This window comes from Protopterus annectens, chromosome 7.part0, assembly GCF_019279795.1.
Source record: "Protopterus annectens isolate FY-2018-M chromosome 7.part0, PAN1.0, whole genome shotgun sequence".
Taxonomy (NCBI): domain Eukaryota; kingdom Metazoa; phylum Chordata; order Ceratodontiformes; family Protopteridae; genus Protopterus; species Protopterus annectens.
This window is the reverse complement of record NC_056739.1, coordinates 447,455,334-447,472,631: the sequence shown is the minus strand read 5'-3', so window position 1 is coordinate 447,472,631 and position 17,298 is coordinate 447,455,334. Positions and strand designations below refer to the sequence as shown.

The 17,298-nt window shown below is 37.9% G+C and overlaps 1 protein-coding gene across 2 annotated transcripts in view; it reads right to left on the bottom strand.

Moving 5' to 3' along the window:
- The window catches only part of LOC122806528 (C-type lectin domain family 10 member A-like), a 305,649-nt gene extending 299,383 nt beyond the window's left edge, over window positions 1-6,266 (bottom strand). For both annotated transcript variants that reach the window (XM_044077028.1, XM_044077030.1), the window contains exon 1: window positions 6,149-6,266. The gene's annotated coding sequence lies outside the window, so the exon portion shown is untranslated. The remainder of the gene's footprint in view (window positions 1-6,148) is intronic.
- Between the last annotated feature and the right edge of the window lie 11,032 nt (window positions 6,267-17,298).

Sequence of the window (17,298 nt, the reverse complement as noted above, 5' to 3'; positions counted from 1 at the left end):
TGTCATAGTAGGGCTATGGGGAGAGCAGTGTGTGTGCATGGGCCATAACCCATTCATGTAGGGGTTGACACGCCACATGTGGGCACACACAGGGTCATGTTTCACAGGTACGAGTATACAGCTGCTAGATGACTACTTCCTTGTACAGTCATGTTTCACAGCTGGCACGGAGTCTGTAATGCTGACAGATACTGGTGACTAGTATCTGCCATGGGTGACATCTTCACCTCATGTGTTTGGGGCCCTTTGGCTGTGTGCTGGGTGGGACAGGCCTGGATGGCTCCTTGTCACAGTCACCCTCTTCCGCACATCTATGTACATCTACCTTTGGCTTATTATAGTGTGTTGTCCTGACATATATGTCTGTATTCATATCCACTGTGTGTGCAAGGCATGAGTGGTACATACTGATGAGTATCTGCACTAATAACTGCAACTGCCAGATATTTCTGGTCCACTGGTGTTTGCAGACATGGCCTTCATTTGTTTAAGTGTGTGAGCATGCCCAGTATGACCTTTCAGTATGTTGTTGACTGACATTGCCTTCATTTCTCTAAGTGTGTGAGCATGCCCAATATGGCTGTCTGTACTGAATGTGTGGATCGAGTCCAGGTAGTTTGTGCTGCAGTGCTGACCTTTGTGTTGTACACCAACAGGTAGCATGCTGTCTCTGCAGGGTATCCATTGATCATTTGGCTTTGACTGTTACTACATTTCTGCATAGCAGGGGGACACACCTGACTGTTTCTACATTTCTACACAGGAGTGGGGGGCACACCTGACTGTTACTACATTTTTACATAGGATGGGGGGCATACCTGACTATTACTACATTTCTACACAGGATTGGGGGCACACCTGACTGTTATTACATTACTATGTAAGATGGGGGGGCACACCTGCCTATTACTACATTTCTACACAAGATTGGGGGGCACACCTGACTGTTATTACATTACTATGTAGGATGGGAGGGCACACCTGACAATTGTACACATTCGCTATGACTGTACTGGTATGCCATGTACTCCATTTCATTCTGTATTCTTACCTTTCATGCTGACTAGAGGCATACCAGTGTACTACATATCTTAGCTTTGGTTGCCCTACATATTAGTGTCTGACTTTCTACCCTTCAGAACTACCATCCCACTGCCTGACCTGCTGTAGTCTGTCTATGTAGGCCTGGGGTGAGGTTAACCATAGCCATTATTCAGGGGTCATAGCACATGCTCTATTTGTGTTTGTTTACACCTGTCCTGCTGGCTGGGACTGTTGTTGGGTATGTGAACCACCCTGACTGGTGTGTGTGAGTCATATGGACACACGTTGCTCAGCACATTTCCTGCAGTGGATTTTGTCACCCTGTGTAGTACTGACTACCATGGTTAGTCCAGTATGTATTACAGATGTCATGGTGCCACTATGGGTGTCTACTGTCTGCTGCCATAACATTTAGCCACCCAATTCCCTTACATGCTCACATCCACACCATAGATACAGGTAACAACACATTCTACTCCATTTGGCAATTGGTAGGTTGATTGACTTACCTTGATGGTGTTACAGACTTGTGGATGGTGCTGGAGGGCTGCCTATGTTGGATGCACATAGTACACTCCCTATACATGGGTGAGCACAGGTAGTGTCATGTTTGGCATCCCTTTTATTGTATGTGCGTGTCAGGGAGAGCTGTCATTCCCTGGGTCCCTACTGTGTCAGTGTATGTGCTATGTGTTGTCTCCTTGCCACAGCCTTGGCATACTGGGCACTCCTCCATCTGCCTACTGGGGCAGGCTCAGGTTGTTCCTCCTCCAAGTCATCTGTGCTTGTGCAGGCCTTGGCATTGGTGGTGGGCTGTGTGCCCCTGCCCCATGCTGTTCCTGCTGCAGCTGTTTCCGCAAGATCATATTGTGTAGCATGGCACATACCATAACAATTTGGGTACATGTAGCTGGTGAGTATTGCAAGGCTCCACCGGATGTGTCCAGCCACCGGAACCATGACCTGAGCATCCCAAACTCATGCTCTATTATAAGTCTGGTCTGTGCATGTGCCTCATTATGGCATTCTTGTTCAGGTGTGTGTGCATTTCTGATGGGTGTCATCAGCCACGGCTCTAGTATGTAACCAGCATCCCCCACTAGGTGACCCTAGGGAATGTCCCCATTGGCAAATCTCTGGTACAGCTGTGTCAGATGTCATATGTGGGAATCGTCATAGCTTCCAGGGCAGCCAGCACACGCATTCATTATAATGCCCTGGGCATCACAGACAACCTGGCAGTTGATGGAGGGGATTCCCCTGCTGTTGATGTAGGCCCTACCCTGATCACCAGGTGGTGCTTTGATGCGTATGTGCATGCAGTCTATAGCACCCACCACCTCAGGGTATTCTGCTATTTGGTGGAAGAGACGCATATTGCTGGCCAACATCTCACGGGTGTTGAGGAAATATACGTGCTCACTGGCATGTGCTGACATGGCATCCAGAAACTGGTGGAATAGTCTGGATGCTGATGCCTGTGAGATCCCCATGATATCCTCAGTTGAGCCTTGGGAGGTACTTGTGGCTAGTATTCCTAGGCCTACACATACCTTGGTATCCACTGGGATGGGTTCCCCTCGGTTGGTTTGGTGTGTCAGGTGTTGGTGACACAGCTCAACAATTTGCTGTAGGAGGTCTCTGTCCACCCTGTAGCACTCCACTATCTCCAGCTCATGCAGCCCCTGGTAGGTTACCCTGGGTCTGTACACTCTTCTTTGTCTCATCACTGTGGGTTGTTTGGCAGCATTCACATCCTCACCACCCTCAGCCTCTTGCACATATTGTTCTATGTTGCCTGTGCAGCCCTTTTCAGTTTGTAGGTTTGTTTGTTAAAATTTCAGGGGTAGGTTTTTGCATAGTTTATAGTAGTGTGCTGGATTGGGATGGTCTGCTGCCTGTATAATTGGCTGATTCTGATACATTTCACCTGCCAGCTAAGCTAGTACTCCTTGATTACCTTCCTACTGCTGTTTTCCCTTCCCATTGCCTTCCTGTTTAAGCCCGTGTGCACCCCGCGCAAACAGAGAGCACAAATGTGCACACTGCTGCTATTTCCTGTGTAACTTTTTTTTTCCTCCTGTAAAACCCGGTGCGCAGTGAGCTCATCTGCTTAGGCTTGGTAAAGACTGTTAGGCAGGTTTAGACACACCCGCTAGCTTAGCTGTGCTAAGCTAGGAGCAAACCCGAGCTACAGGGTTCTAATCCACTTACAGTATGCCTGACACCTCCCCATGATGTCACCTAACTCCTAGGCTTGCACCAAGCTATTCCTACTTTTACACTGTTGGGACCTGACTCATATGCTGGATAAAACTGAGATTCACTATCTTTACCCTCATTTGCATAGGATTGCCTGCTAATGCATAGTTACATGTCTCACACTGAGCCTCTCCCCTTAGCAACCACTGCTCACTGGCCAGGTGTCTTCTGCCTGCCACTGAATTGCATGGCAGAATACTGATTTTAGTTAGAAAGCTTATTTTAGGTTTATTTTATTATCCTCGCCAATCCCGTTTGCGCGCCGCTGCCCTATGCTTAAACAGCTGAGATCGGCTAAAAAAAATTATAAGACTATTTTTTTATTTTTTGTCTTGTTTGCAATGCCAATGGCCTTATACTTGGCCAGTGGCATGCTTACTACATGATATGCAGCCTTTATTTGGCGTTGTCATAGCTCCATTTTGGATTTTGCAGAAATATACTCGGTTACTAACCGAGTACATTTCTACAGATAGCACTAGTCTTGCATGGACAGTTGCGAGCTTCCTGGATTGCAAAATCACCTCATTTGCATGGATTTCACCTGCAAAGGGGGTGATTTGCATACCAGGACTTAGTTCATGCAAGATTAGTGCAGGAGTGCTCGTGCACGCCCCTGCAGGCTGTTCCTGGATCGCACAGCAGACATATTGCCTGCCTGAGCTCCTGCACTGATCTTGCACTCCTTGCAAACTTTTCAGAATCTAGGGGAGTGACTTTACTACAAAGTTTGCACCATTACATAATGTGCAGGACAGTCTGTCAGCCATTCTGTAACAATTAATGTTGTTTGGTAATCTGCAAGAATTTATTATGTTTGCTAATCAGTCAAGTCAGGAGTATTATCCTCAAAAATCAGTTATTGTTCCTTTAGTAGATAGAGTGAGTTAAATGTCTGTTTCCCATTATAAAGGCAGGAGAACAAAATGCCTTGGCCTGAAAGTATACACCACTTGGGAAGATACAGGGTGAAAGAATTGGAATGCGCAAATGCGCAAGTGCTGATGGAAGCAACAGATGCAACATGTAAATATGGAATGGAAGAAGTAGTATTCATCTTGGAGTGGCAAGACATGGCACTACAGCTAAGCACAGATTATTTTTTCATATCTCATCCCATGGAAAGAAAGCAAGACAGTGAATGAAGGAATATCAGGAATTACAGAACAGAGTAAGATATAATACTAATGGGGTTACTTCAATATGAAATATGTTAGATAAAGAGATTTACTGCAGCTATACAAATGGGCAGGCTCATATTCCAAGTTCTGCTGACTTGCATGTTTCAGGCAGATGGCATTATTGTGTGCAGTAAATGACTACATATCGCCATTGATCCACAGAAGTCCAGTAACTAACTTATAAGCAAGCAAATCTATTATAACCTGCATGTTAAACCTGCATAGCTTTATAAAAATAGTATTATACAATGACCCCCCCATTAATATTCCAAAACGTGCACGCTGATTGGTCAGCATGCCCGTTAAAAATCCCACAATATACCAAATGAAAAAGGTCCGGTTGCCCGGACTTTTTTCCATTGGTATAAAGTATCCAAAACCTTTTTTTTTTAATAAATAAAAAAAAAAAAAAAGAAAAAAAACAGAGCAAAGGAGACTTTTTTTCTCTTTTGCTTCCATTTCAAAGCATTGATATACTGGGTATGCATAGGAATGCAAGTCCCATATGCATGCACAGTACATCAACATAAGGGAGCAGTATACCACCACAGGCGGAAAAACAGTAATGCGCCATTATACAAAGACATTATTTAAGAAAAGTAAGTATTTTTTTTTCTTAAATAATGTCATTGTATAATAGCAATAACCAACTCCGTGGTTGTGGTTTATTGGCATTTACCCACGTTTGGCTTTATTTAATCACTCCAGCTTCACCCTCATGATTAAATCATGCCGACCATGGATAAATCTTCAGTATACCATACCACGTCGTCAGTTATTGCTTAAGTAATGCATGTAGGAAGCAAAGTATTTAGTACAGAATCCATAGCACTCTGTGTGTTAAACCATAACTCTGCTAGTCCATTTATTAAACTGACACAACATGTTCTAAATGCCATGCAAATTAATATCATTAAACAAATGCTCAGTGATGAATTTTTTTGATAACTGTGTTAGAACAGCACAGCCGGTACTATAATTATAAAGAATTAGTCACAGCTATATGGAAAGTCATACAATCAACCCATACTAGTCCACACAATAACACAATGACCCTTACAGGACATCAACAATACTATGCTTGCTATTTGTGCAGTTTGTGTTGCATAACCAAGAAATAATAGAAAAATTCACACATACTGGTGTATATATAAATATATGTATGTGTGCACGGAAATGTGTGAGTGTGTGTGTGTGTGTGTGTGTGTGTGTGTGTGTGTGTGTGTGTGTGTGTGTGTGTGTTTGTGTGTATGCACTGTATGTGTGTGTGTGTGTGTGTGTGTGTGTGTGTGTGTGTGTGTGTGTGTATATATATATATATATATATATATATATATATAGATAGATAAATATATATATATATATATATATATATATATATATATATATATATATATAAAGAGATAGATATTTCTCATATAAAGAGAAAGATAGCAAGATATTTCTCTACAGTGTTACAGAATAATGATTGTGATTTCATGTGACCAGAATAACAGGCTTAAGAATAATTAGTACAGTTGTTTTTTTTCATATTGCATTCTGCGACCTGTATTAAGTAAAGTGCTACTAAATATGTCAGCTAAAATTCATCCTTGACTCAAGTTACATACTTCTCAGTTGTATGCTCATAAATTATTTTTGATAAGGATGTGAAATCTTACCTTATGCACCTGATATTTTGCTTATTTTTTCAATATCTGCCTTTTATAATCTTCTTAAGTAGAGAATTGCTTCTCTCTCTCTCTCCATACCACAGCAGCATGGATTGTTGCACTTTGGTCTGTAAATATTAAAATGTTTTGCACAGAGGAAGACTGAACTTGTGCAAACATTGTCACTTTCAGCACAGATTCCAGAAATGAAAATCAATGCTCATTCATTTCTCATGTGAAAAATCCCTGAACATTACCTTTATAAAATTCATAGTAACTGTAGAAAAACATGTACATCTACTTTGAACTAAATATTGCAGAGTCTTAGTTGTACTGTACATTTTCTTAACACTCATTAGTAAATTTTCTGTTATTTTTTTTGTTTATTTACTTATCAAGGTGAATGTCACACTGAGCAAACTACGTAATGGGAAGGGGGGCTGTGCAATGTTTTACTGAAAACACCCAAATAATGACATTGACTCCTCTAAAAGAATGTCATATTTTCCCCTTTTATGGGCTGAAATACACATTGTATTTGACAAACCAAACTTTAATAATTATTTTAAAAATTAAATAAATGAAATAACACAAATATTTTCTCTGGATTTCCTGTTAAGAGAAGACTTTTACATGGATATATTTGGACACGTACATTGTTTGCAGACATTCGCTGTACTTTTGGGGGGGCAGGGTACAGTGAAGGGAAAATTTCCATGTTATCCAGATTTTTATGGTAAGCAAAAACTTAAAGGTGGACTGATGTCTGCACAAATAACACAGTTAAAACCTAAAGATGGACTGATATCTGCATAAATCACACAGTTAAATATATGGATCTCTATCATATGATAGAAACCTTATTTGATTGAAACTCATTTGACCGAGACCATAAGACTGAAATTTCAAAAAATTTCAAAAGACTGAAAAGTCACTTGACTGAATCCCATAAGACTGAAACCCATAATACTCAATTTCAACATACTAAATTTTAAACTGGACCATATAAAACCAGACTAGGTGGGGTGCTGTCCCCCCACACCCCCAACTATATATACTAACTCCAAGATCACACTACAGTGGGGAAAAAGGCATAGTAGTGGCAGCATGAAGACTACTGTAAGGTACGTGAAAGGTTTATGCCCTTTTCCCCACTGTAGTGCAATCCTGGACTTAGTATATATAACTAGGGGGGTGGGGGGTATAGCACCCCCACATAGTATGGCTTTATATGGTCCAGTTTACATTTTAGTACGTTGAAATTCAGTATTATGGGTTTCAGTCAAGTAGTGACTTTCCAGTCTTTTGAAATTTCAGTCTTATGGTTTCAGTCAAATTGTTTCAATCAAATGAGGTTTCTATCATATGATAGGGATCCATATATATATATATATATATATATATATATATATATATATATATATATATATATATATATATGTATACACACAAACACACACACACACATATATATATATATATATATATATATATATATATATATATATATATATATATATATATATATATATATATATATATATATATAGATCACTCTGTCAGTATTCTAATTACTAGAGCTATCTCAGAGTCCATACTCCCTCAAATCTAGAAAAAGTTCATTATAACCCCATTGCACAAAGGCAGAACCACTAACAATTTGACTATCATCCTATTTCTGTCCTCTCTCCACTGTCCAACATATTAGAAAAATGTATACATCAGCTATTAAAACGCCTCTGCGATAATAATCTCCTTGCCCCCACCCAACACGATTTTCGACCTGCACACAGTACTATAACAGCCCTATTATCATTTACTGATCCTGTGAACAAGGCTTTGGATAGCGGTCTAATAACATCTGCACTCTTACTTGATATGTCCAAAGCATTCAACACCGTATCATATACTAAACTAATGCAGCACCTTGCAAAATTAGGCTGCTTCCAACATACCCTTACATGGTTCTCCAACTATCTGAATAACAGACAACAATCACTTAAATGGCAAAATAAACAGTCTGGATACATAGTAAATAAAACAGATATCCCACAAAGGTCTAGTCTAGGACCTTTGCTATTTAATGTGTTTATAAATTATCTTCACACTGCCTCTGATTAAAGCTCAATCATCTAATACACTGATGATTAGACTCTTATATCCTCCTCCAATAACTTCCCTGACCTCCAAAAAATAACACAAATGGCCTTTACAAACATAGAAACTTGGCTAAATAAAGCACAACTTCTTTTAAATCCCCAAAAATCTAAACTACTTCTGTTTTTATCTAAGCTGCCTACACGTGATTTTAAGATTTGCTCTCATAACATGACCAAAACTTGAAGTAGTAAAGTCAGCAAAATTATTAGGCATTACTATCGATGATAAACTATCCTTTGAGCAACACATTCTAAACGCAATAAAAAAAAAACGCACTTCAAACTAGGCAAACTCGATAGACAGAAATCATATATGGATAAAACTACAGAAATAAAATTGGCAAATACCCTTCTTCTCCCATCCCTTATTTATGGTTCTCCCTTTTTCACTAAATTATATTCATCCCTAAGCAACATACTACAAACACGTTATTATAAAATTGCTAAATTCGCCACTAGACTATCCTATCAAAGTCACCACTGTCAAGAAAATAAGGAATTGGAATGGCTTGACTTTTCCCATTTCCGTCATTATACTCACCTAACACTAGCCCATAAAATAATATATAACATAGATAAGTGCCCTTCTCTCCGTTCTATTCTACATTTCTACACCCACACCAGACACCTTTGATCCACTAATAAACAACTCCTGAAAGTTTCCAAACCAAATAAAAGGGCTGGAAAAGCCTGTACTCACACTCCATATCTAAGCTATGGAACACCCTACCCCCCCCCATCACACAACTGGATAATTAAAAAAAATGTAAACTCACTTTAAAAACACTATCTCCATAATGAACCAATATGTTCCTGCTTACAAAACCACAGACACCTTAAGCTTTTCCTAACATAATGAAGTTTATATCCCCCAATACAACAACATACTTCTATCCCTGTGAAAATTATCTTTCTATATTTGTCTCTTATAATTCCATTGTCTAGTCATAAGGGGTCACTTTGTTGACATGTACCATACATTTGTCTAGCAAAAGGCACAAAGTTGAACCTTATCTATACTATGTAAATCTCTGCACTCTATGTTACTAACATATAAAGAATCAACTATGCCTTAAAATTGTATTAAAGAGAGAATCATATATGCCTTAGAGACGTATTAATACTCTACACTTGATGTATTGTACTCTGTCACAATTTGTATGAAGCCTTTGGATGTTGCTGTATATATAATATTTTCTTGTATATTTTCTTAATCTGTAATTGAAGATTAATAATAAATATATATATATATATATTTTTTTTTTTTGTTGTTGCCTTCATCCTGAAGGATCACTGAAGTTGATAAGAGCATTGTGATATCTCGCATGCAATGTTTGACACATTGTGGACACACTTAGCCCTGACTGGTCAATCGCTTACAGAACTAGAGAATATTGTCAACAAAACAATATAATATACGACTTTGTTCAGTATGCAAAACAACAATGTTATATATCATACCTTATGATATGGTATGATATGGTATGTTATGTTATATATCATACCATATCATATCCAATAATATAACCTTGTTATATATCATATCACCATATCTTATAATATAACCATATTACATATCATACACGTTATGTCATGTGCTGGGACCTCTCCTTTTTGGCATCTACTTTGCTGAAGTGAAAGTCAGTACCAAAGAGCTCTGGCTAACTAAGTTTGCAGGTGACTGTAAGGTAGCAGCAATCATTGAATCCTCAAATGACTTAGCCATTCTACAGGAATGTTTGTCTTTAATAAATAACTGGTGTCAAAATCATGGTCTGAAATTAAATATCAAAAAATGATTTATTGTATCCTTTGGGAAGTCATCTATCCCAGGGAGCTATCACATTGAGAATACGCCTGTAAGAGTTGACCCAGTTGTTTTGGACTTGGGAACTTATGTGGACAGTGGCCTAACTTTTGACCAACACATGTCTGTTTTTAAACTTTATATATTGTGCTGCTTATAAACAAAGGCATTGTGTCAAAATCTAGAGATGTCATTGTCCCAGTTTACTGAGCCCTCATTAGGCCATTCATTGAATATAATGCCCCCTTTGGCATATATCTGTCCCAACTCATGCAACAACTGGAACGCCCACAGAGATACCTTATTAAAAGGATGCAAGGCCTAAACAACATGTCTTACATGGATCTATTCAAAGCCCTGTCATTATACTTAGTATCCTACAGACTGCTATGAGGTCACCAGTTCTGGCATACAAGGCATCCTCTGATCCAATACTGATTGATTTACTGCACATCAGCAAGTCAAATGGCATCAGAAATACTCAGTGTAGGGAATCTAAACCTCTTCTGCAGCATCAACAGAATGATTTGAAAGGACAGGCATGTTTTACAGAGGATAGCACTGCTGTGGAATAGATTCCTCACCTACATAAAACAAATTTTGTTCCTACCCATTTTCAAGTGCAACTTAGATCTATGAATGGAAAACATAAATTTACCCCAGGACTCCCCCTGTACTTCTAATGGGCAGATGCAGCTCCAGAATGCTTTATCCCATGTATGGGTCCCCACAAATTATCTATGGTATGATCTCATTTATTCTTGTAAGGAGTAATATGTAATTGTAGACCATAGGATAATGATGAGAATCTCTAACTGAATGGAGAGGTTACTTAGAGCACAAAAAGGGAAATTAACTAGGCTTAAAATGGCCGACAAGGGCAACTAGCTTAGTACTTATTTATGAACCTATAATTTACACTGTTTCTTTGTGAAGTGTACATTAATCATTCTGTTCTTACTCTACCCACTGCTAAATGTGGGGTACCACTTTCTTTCACAATCATTAAAAACTTAGGGATTTTTAATCAACTAAAAAAGTTTGTATTTTTATCTTAGGAAATACACAGAAACAAATTAACTTGGTGTATATTCAACATGTATTGAAAAAATATATTTTTCATTCATACTGTGATTGTTACAATGTTTAAGTGAAAATGACACAATAACATTGCAATTGTTCCAACTTAATGCAATTGTTACAAATATTAGAATTTTTTGTTTAAAACATAAAAAGATGAAAATGTGACAATACTTTTAAAAATGCTACCAGAAAAAAAATGTATTTTCATTTGTTAGTGTAGGTTCTGATAAAATACACTTCATATATCTTTTATTCTTTTAATGCTTGTGAGCCATAAGGGCAGACAGAGAAAGCATACATTTCAGGATTGTACTGTAATTCCAAGAAATAAGTTATTTGAATCCATTGCAACATTTCAAATGTCGTAAGACTGTAGGTGTTTATATAAAATTAGAGGTTGGAAACTTTGAGAAAAATGTTTTGCATGATTGATGCACACATTACGCAAGGGAGTATGTAGCTGGAAGCTTAGATCAGTACATCATAAAATAATTGTGACTTGTCCATTAGTATCAAACTATATACACTAGGAATCATATATATTTAAAAACATTGCCAAATGTGCCATTCATGGTGTCTGGGAGTAGTGTCACCTCATTTCTTTGGTGAACTGTTGCCACAGCTGTGGGTGGGGACCTGTATCAGATCCCAGGTAAATGCTGCAAAGACCACCACTGGCAATAAATATGTTGGGCAATTAGCTATGTACACTGGTAAGCAATCATGGTAGATATACTGATGTGGCCTAGACCAAGCACAACAGTGGAGCAGGGATGTTGTATGCCAGTCATGTTGCAGACAACAGTTCTTCGTGTATCAATGAGCTTGTATAGATGTTCCCTTTCAGAGCACAATTCTTTGGGTCAGCACTTGGTTGTCCTCCCTTAGATGACAGACACCACCCACCAGATGGTGCCGCAGCTTCCTGATCATATCTGGTATCCTTTAAACCCCACCCTTTCCATCCTTCCAAAGGCTGCTCACAGCAGTTCAGTGACATATATCTCTGCAACAATAATGTTCTAAAGGCAAACCAAATGGTAGTGTAAAGGTCTCAGAGACTACTGGACCACCTACCTCCCTTACCACCATGACCACATCCTGCTTCACCTCATGTATATGATCTATCATACCTCCTGCTACACTCTGTAAAACAACAATGGGGGATGACACTAAATGTATGCACATTACTAAAATTATCAAAGTGATTAGCTTATCTCACATGTATGACACTGCAGCTGTCTGTGCAGTTGAACTGCATTATGAGCTGTGACATGATGTGCTGCATCTCCAGTCACAGCTTAACAGTATTCACATCCCACCACCATTTCAAATTACATATACTTTCCTGGAATATAACCAGTATAGTACAAACAGCACAAATATTACACATTATGTATATATAATTCTGTGTCCCTGGGATGGGCTTTAGCATGGATCTTGTGCGTGTGTGTGAGGGGGGAGCCCTGTCCTCTGTACAGTAGATGATTGACAAGGCACTGTTTGATATATTGTCCTTGACTGTCTGATGTTCAGCCACAAGATGATACAAGGGTATACAGAATAACTTCTCCATGACTTCATACCTAAGATCAGTGAGTGTCTAACACTTTACTTGCCTCACTTCATAAAAGCATTAGGGGAGAAAAGCTTCAGGAAGATAATACCAGCAAATGGAATAAACTTCCAGGAAAATATTAGAAATGAAACTAGATAGTTCACTTTTATCAACAATTTGACAAAGTATTTAGAAAATAGTTTACTCCTGTAAATACTTCAGAGATTATGGATTCAAAATTTGAAAGGTCTGAATAACATTTTAAGGGCACATGTTCATACTTGTTTAGGCATGTCTTCTTTAAAACAGGCCTCTTGAGGAGGCATGTCTCACTCTTTAAGAAATTATGTTTTAGTATCTCCTGTGGAGCAGCTAGAGATAAAGCCAGGATATGGATAGTAAATATTAACTTTGTAATTCAAATACAAAAGTGCCCAGAAGTGTTTTTTTCCCTTATAGTTGAGATCTGCTTCAGAATAGAACTAGTTAAGAACTGCCTAAGAAGGGAACTATGTCAGATGATCCAGCTCACCTGTACTGTCACCTTAAGATAAGAACTGCATATGCTTAAGAAGTGTCTCCTAGTTGTCCTCTTAAGCAGTTCTTAAGTGTTCTTCCCCTTAAACATTTATTTTGTGATTCTTAAGCAGTTCTCCTTTTAAGGACTTCCTAAATAGTTCTCCTCATAAATGTCTCTTAAGCAATTCTTAATAAATTCTTAAGCAGTTCTTAGTAATTCTGAGGTGTCACTTCTTATAAGCACTTCTTTAGTGGTTCTTAAGCAGTTTTAAATAGTTCTCCTCTTAAGCACTTCTTAAACAGTTCTTAAGTAATTCTTAAGCAGTTCTTCTCTTAAGCAGCACTCAAAGGAAAAGTCTACCCTCTCCAATAGTTTAACTCAACCCTTAGGTTTCTTTTCTCCCTAAGGTATGGCTACAATATTGTTTAGGCACTAGAAACCTGTGTGTCCTTAAGGAAACATGCATTTCTTGCCTTTGAACCAAAGAAAGAGAAACCACCTTTAACCTTAACTTCTCACAAGCATTGACAGAGGGATTTGTATCTGCCTACATGACATAACACAAAAATGGAGAAATATGTAGCTTTTCCAGTCAGGTATGCCACAACCTCGCATAAGCAATAATTCCTACAGATTTCAGCACATTAGTAGCTGCTATATTAAAAAAGACAATGTTGTAAAACTGTTTTCCACCCTTTCTCTCGCTCACTCTCTCTCTGCACAGGAGCACTGATTTGGGGCAGTTCTGTACTGGGGCATGAAAAAGGAAATGTGTTGATATTTTAAAGAAATAAAATATTTTCTAGCTTTTCTCTAAATGTTACAGAAAGCTGTAATACTATATTTAAGTAATCTTAATATCAAAACAGAAAGAAAATTAGGTTATTTCTCCAACAATCAGGATAACAAAAAAAATCTTCTACTGCTGCAGACCCTGGTCTGTTGAGTAGCAGAACAAGTTCTTTGGAGTGTTGATTAACAGCTCTTGGATTAAAGTGCTAGCTTTGACACCTCAGGAAAATTATTGGGGAGTGTCTGCCAGTGCTCACAGTATAGAACTATAAAATGGCAAGCCTTATAAAAGCCTGTAATTTATTTTCTTTCTTTGGATGCAGTTGTAAATTTGGTCTGAATTATTTTAAATATGCTCTGAGATAATTGTATATGATGGTCATCTAGGAATAATATTCAAGCCCTCCTGCTACAAAAAGTGGGTAAGATAATTATGACTCACACCTGTATCTCAATGGGCTAGGAAGACAACATAACTTCCTTAGGTCTAGCACAGGGGACTTAAAATGGATTATGGGAAGAGGAAAAGAAAGCACTAAAACAAGATCATGTTAATATGGCAGGTTCTTGTCATCCATTTTGTGGAAAAAACATTGTAATATTGTATTAAGAAATACCTATAGTTATTTGAATGTATTAAAATAGCTCAGAAAAAGATACAATAAAATAATCACTCATTTTTTTCAGTTCCAAAGTGGAGTTTTCTTTTAACCAGTTCTCTCAAGCAGCTCTCAACTTCTACAGTTCTTAAGCAGTTGTTTTGCAAAGTTAATAGTTATCTAGGTCTTAAGCAGTTCTTCGGTTCTTAACTAGTTTTCAAGTTCTCCTCTTAAGCAATTCTTAAACAGAGTTTTAGTTCTTAAGCATTTGTCTTCTTAAGCAGATTTTAGTTCTTAACTTATGAAGCAATTCTTGACATCACAACAGTTCTCATCTTAAACAGGTCCTAAGCTGAAAGATTAGTGTAAACTTACAGTCTGAGCCAGGAAATGCACCCACTCCCCAAAACATTATCAAAACTAAAATGGAGTGACTGTTTAGATTTTAATGCAGTAGATTGCCAGACATATTCTTTCAGTAAATACTCTGAGCTGAGAGAATGCACTCACTTCTTCAAAAAGCATAAAAACGTAAATATAAATGCTTTAAGAAATATAGCTGTTTAGAACCTCACCTGATAAGGCCTTAATCTTTTTTTTAATTTAAGGTTGTTCCGGTTTTAATTGAAGGTGTACCAGTCACATTGACAGGAAAACTGCTCAACAGAAATGCTTAAGAAATGCACACGATAAGAACATGAGGCAAACTGCTTAATAGGAGAACTATTTAAGAACTGCTTATGAAAAGAACTCTTAAAAGAACTGCTAAAAGTGTCATATAGGGTGTCTTGCTCCCCAATATGTCAAAGAAGGAAGGACACAGCCAATGAAAATTCATATCTGTGTTTTTCTCACACAGGTAATTGGGATCTTCACAGTGAGTTTGCTATTTTGTCTGTACTAATATCAGTTAAAGATAAACATGCAAATGTGTGGACATCTCTGTCCCTCATAAACATGGTTGTCATTTTAACTATGCATATCACATTTTTTTCCTATTATTTCTTAAATCACGAATAGTAACGTGACAACTATGAATCAAGTTAACCCTGCAGGGTAATTGAAGTGCAATTTGGGAGAGGCATGTCATCAGAAAAGTTATATATGCATGTGCACCAAAGTGTATTTAAATATTGTTTGTACACTGCTTCAGTGTGGAAAATCATTGGTATGCAGTCTTCCTGTGTAGCACATTGATACTGTTAAACAAACAATTGACTGTGGTTTCAGACAAACCATTCCTGGGACTAGTAAGTCAATTATTTTAAATACATTTTATTAGACTGAGTGACTGTGTGTTTAATGTTGTTTAATATTTTGTACCATTTTGAGATAGTGCAGTAAAGAGCATAGGCTTTTATTATATGTGACTGTGTTATAATTTATACCTACTATAAGGTCATGTGGTGCTATGTCTAGAGATTGCCTGTGCTGCAGTTGCTTGTTAAATGCAATTTTCAAAGTATCATGCTGAACTAGCTAACCAACACACATTATTACATTTCTCTGTTAGACAGAGTGACTGGAACAGGAAGTTGATCTTTATTGTCCAGGAAATTGAAGATTCACCCTGACTCTGGCCCCCATCTCTGTGTTAGACAGAGGCAGACTATATAATTCCCAAACTAACATATCCTCCCCCCACACATAACCTTTTGAAACTTCCTGACATACTCATCTTAAGTAATACCCATGATAAAGAGGGACACATTTGGTTTGCTTTGTACATCTAGGCTTATAAAGGCCCTAGTGGTCATTAGCCTAGTATATACATATGAATCTATAGCACATTTTTTTAAAATGCCCTGTCCACAGATGGTACCCTATTGATGGATCGTGAGGAAAACCTGGAATTGTGACATTGCAAATATACAGAAGTGTCAGCGTTGTTCATATTTATTTATTTGTCTTTGTTGACTTGGAAAGTTTGACTGGGCAGTGCCCATTTTCAGTGGAGGCTTGGGGAGAAAAGCTCCACTACAGTACATTTATTTTAACAAGTGAATTTCAAAACAGTCCTCAGAAATATGTCAGTTACATTTCTGATGAAACAACAAAAATAATTATGAGACAGGTATACAGTGGATATAAAAAGTTTACACACCCCTGTTAAAATGCCCGGTTTTTGTGATATAAAAAAAATGAAACCACAATAAATCATTTCAAAACTTTTCCCACCGTTAATGTGACCTATAACCTGCACAATTCAATTGAAAAACAAATCTGTTAAGGGGAAAAATATAAAAAATAAAAAATGTACTATAAGCTGGTTGCATAAGTGTGCACACTCTTAAACTAATACTTTGTTGAAGCACCTTTTGATTTAATTACAGCATTCAATTTTCTTGGGTACACACCTGCCATCAATTAAAGCGACTCTGATTAACCCCAAATAAAGTTCAGCTGTCCTAGTAGGATTTTCTGACATTTACTCAGTTGCCTGCTACAGCAAAAGCCATGGTTCACAGAGAGCTTACAAAGCATCAAAGGGATCTCATTGTTGAAAGGTATCAGTCAGGAGAAGGGTACAAAAAAATTTCCACAGCATTGGATATAGCATTGAACACAGTGAAGACAGTCATCAAAAAGTGGAGGAAATATGGGCCAACAGTGACATTGCAAAGAACTGGACATCCCTCCA